The sequence below is a fragment of the Athene cunicularia genome, assembly GCF_003259725.1.
Source record: "Athene cunicularia isolate RWA chromosome 25 unlocalized genomic scaffold, athCun1 chr25_part1, whole genome shotgun sequence".
In the NCBI taxonomy this organism is placed as follows: domain Eukaryota; kingdom Metazoa; phylum Chordata; class Aves; order Strigiformes; family Strigidae; genus Athene; species Athene cunicularia.
Window position 1 is genome coordinate 1,102,615 of NW_020799134.1, and position 3,086 is coordinate 1,105,700.

Genomic DNA, 3,086 nt, shown 5'->3' on the forward strand with positions numbered 1-3,086 from the left:
TCCTTTTTTTTTTTTAATCCCTTTTCTTTGAGCTGAGGGGAAATGGAAAAATCAGGGTTGCGTACAGGCGGCAGCCGGAAACCAAGAGCCAAAAGTAGATTTTGGTGGGTTTGACTCTGCTCCCTCCTGCAAGGCCGGGTTGCAGCAGACAGTGCTCGTTGCTCCCCTAAGATCAGAATCAGGCCTACTGAAACGAAAGCCGAGCCTGTAAGAGAGCTCAGATACCCTTGTCCTGGTGATGCCAAGCACTTTGCTAAATAGGTGGCTCAGTTTTCACGCCTTCAAGCAGAAAGACAAGAAAGGGGGATGTTAAGATGTCTCACAGGGCTTAAAGTGCACCGATGTGGTAACATCCGACTGGTTTTTGGGGGTTTTTTTTTGCGTTCGTTTAGTTTGGGTTTTTTTTAAAAAAAAAAAAAAAAAAAAGGAAACCTAATTCCCTTACCTACGTTGCAAATAATCCGTGAAAATATTAAAACCAACAGAGTTATTTCCTGGTCGCAGTTGGTGTTGTCTTTTTTTTTTTTTTTAATTGCTTGACATCCCTTGGGAAGGAGATTGGTTACTTCCACTCGTGTCTGGTCCGGCTCATGTTGCTGATGTGCAGTTGCCAGCCCTGCAGAGAAAGGATTTCTGTTTGTTTCGTGTTTGTTTTTTTTTTTTAAACTATTCCTTCTCCCACTTTCCTCTTTGAATTACTGCTAGAATTATTACTGTTGGCAGTCGGTTCCTGAAAATTATTATTTATAAACTTCAGACCCGGCCCTTGCAACGCTCTTTCACCTGCTCCTGACCCCAGCCCGGCTCTCTGCCCCTCGCAAAGGCCGGTTCTGAAAAGGCTTCGCCCATCCGCCAGAGCTCTCAGGCAGAGCTGGACGCTGCAGCTCTCCAAGGGGGATACACGTCACCCTCCCAGCGTTTTTTTTCTCAATTTTTCTTCTTACCTTTTCTGTCACTTGAAGGATCTGTTTGGATGCATCAGAGGGGAAAAAAATAAAACCATAATCCCTAAAAGAGATTAAAAAAAAATAAGAATGCGTGTCAGCCACTCTGATAAAACCCTTCCCATTCAGCTCTTTGATCGCCAGAACAAGAAAAAGAGGCAAATATTTTCCAGATGTGACATTCAGCATTAAAAATCGCCTTGTTTTCGAAATAAGAAAGCTCGGGGTAAAAATAAAAACAAAAACAAACAAAAAAACAACGGAGGTTTGAAGTGCACTCGAGGGGGACGGATGTGTGCTGCGACTGCTCTGCTGGATGTCAGAACGGACCATGAAATACCCCCGATCCCGAACGTCCGGGGGGTTAAACGCTCTCCGGTCTCTCTTAGGCAACAAGGGCATCAAAAAAATTGGCTGATTAAGGGGGTCAAACCAGCGCTGGAGGCAGGGATGAGCCATCGTGCGGTCGCCCAAGACAGGTGGCTTGGTTTTGGCAGACCCGTAACCGAGGGCGTCTTTATTCCACCGCCGCCTCCAGCAGATCACGGAGCCGAACCCCAGCGGAGGAGACCCCGAGGCCTGGACGTGGGGTTGGTGTCTTTAGGTCTCCGCTGGCGGGAGGAAAGGGATGAGTTACACACCGGGCAGAGCCGGGCACACAGGCGGGACCGTTTCTGCTCTCCAGACCGACCCGCGCGAGGGTTTGTTTTTTTTTTTTTGAGTCTGCGACTAGAACCGGGTTTGGAGGATAACGCCGGGGCTGAGGTAGGAGGAAACTCCTCCCAGCCTGGGCAGAGCCGCAGTTCTCATCCCGCCGAAGCCCAGGAGGCCGTTTCCTAGCTCTAGGGCCAAGCGCGACGCTCGAGGTGCAACATTTTCGGTTGGAGAGCAGAGCTGCTCCCCGGACTGAGCCACGGCGTGGCGGGAGGAGCGGCGGCTCTCCCGCTCCCAGTGCTGGTTCTTGCCCTGGAAGACGTCCTGCTCTCCCCCGTTCCTGTCTCTCCCCCGGCTCTTCCCCTCCCCTCCGCGGGGAGCAGAGCACCTCGGGCCAGCACAAGCACGACAAAGTCACTGAGGACAATTTTTCAAACTGTCCCAGGCAAGATCCCAGGTCTGATCCATCCATCGGCTTCTCCCTCCTCCTCCTCCTCCTCTCTCAGCTCATCACTGCTGAGCAGGATTTTGTGAAGATTTACTATTTCCAAAATGGATAGGAAACTTTCTGTCAGGATACGTCCCCTGTTAGAAAGCATCATTTCTGGCGGGGCCCGGGGAAAAGGAATCACTTAGGAAGACAAAAAAATATATTTATTTTTTTTTTTCAGAGTAGAAAACGTCTATTTTTCGCTTGGGAATGTTTTTGTATTATACAAAATGTGAATTTTTCCTTAAAAATCTCTCCAAGTCAAAATAAAACATTTTGTTTTACCAACCACACACACACCCCCCACACACCTTTCAAGAAGCCTGACAGTTTTTCCCCCCAGGCGATTTTTACATTGTCTTCATTCAAACCAAAATTAAACTCCAATTGTGAAATTCTTCGCCAGGCAGAAACGCCAAATTCCGAGCAGGGTCTGAAAAACCCTCCGCCGCGGGCGAGAGACCCAGCACCAGAGGCAGAGCGGAGGGTTCTGGGGGTTGTTGGACGCTTCCCAAGAATATCCACAAACTCATCCCTCCGTCGGGGCCTCTCTCTCCCGCATGGGCTATAATTCCGCCCTCTTTTTATTCTTTTTTTTTCTTTTTTAATTTATTTTAAATTTCACAAAGCTCTCCCCTCTCTCGATCCCGCTTCTGGGATTCGAGACAAAAAGCCAATTACCAGCAGGAGTGGCGTGTGTGTGACAAACATGCCAGTCAGGTTAGCGCGGCTTTTCCTCCCTCCTGGAGCGGGGAACCCACGGGGGGAGCTGAGCCCGGGGCTGCGCCGGGGGAACCCTCCCCAGGGCGGGGGGAAGCAGCTCCAGCCCGTTCCCTCCCACCCAGCGGGTGCAGTTCAGTGACAGCGCACCGCCAGCGGCAGGTTCATTCTCCCTTTGGCCCATATAAAGGACTGAGGCGGGCGCTGAACACCCTTTGGTTTCTCTGACTGAACCACCTTCGAAAAGACTGAATCGAAATTTTGCTTTTTTTTTTTTT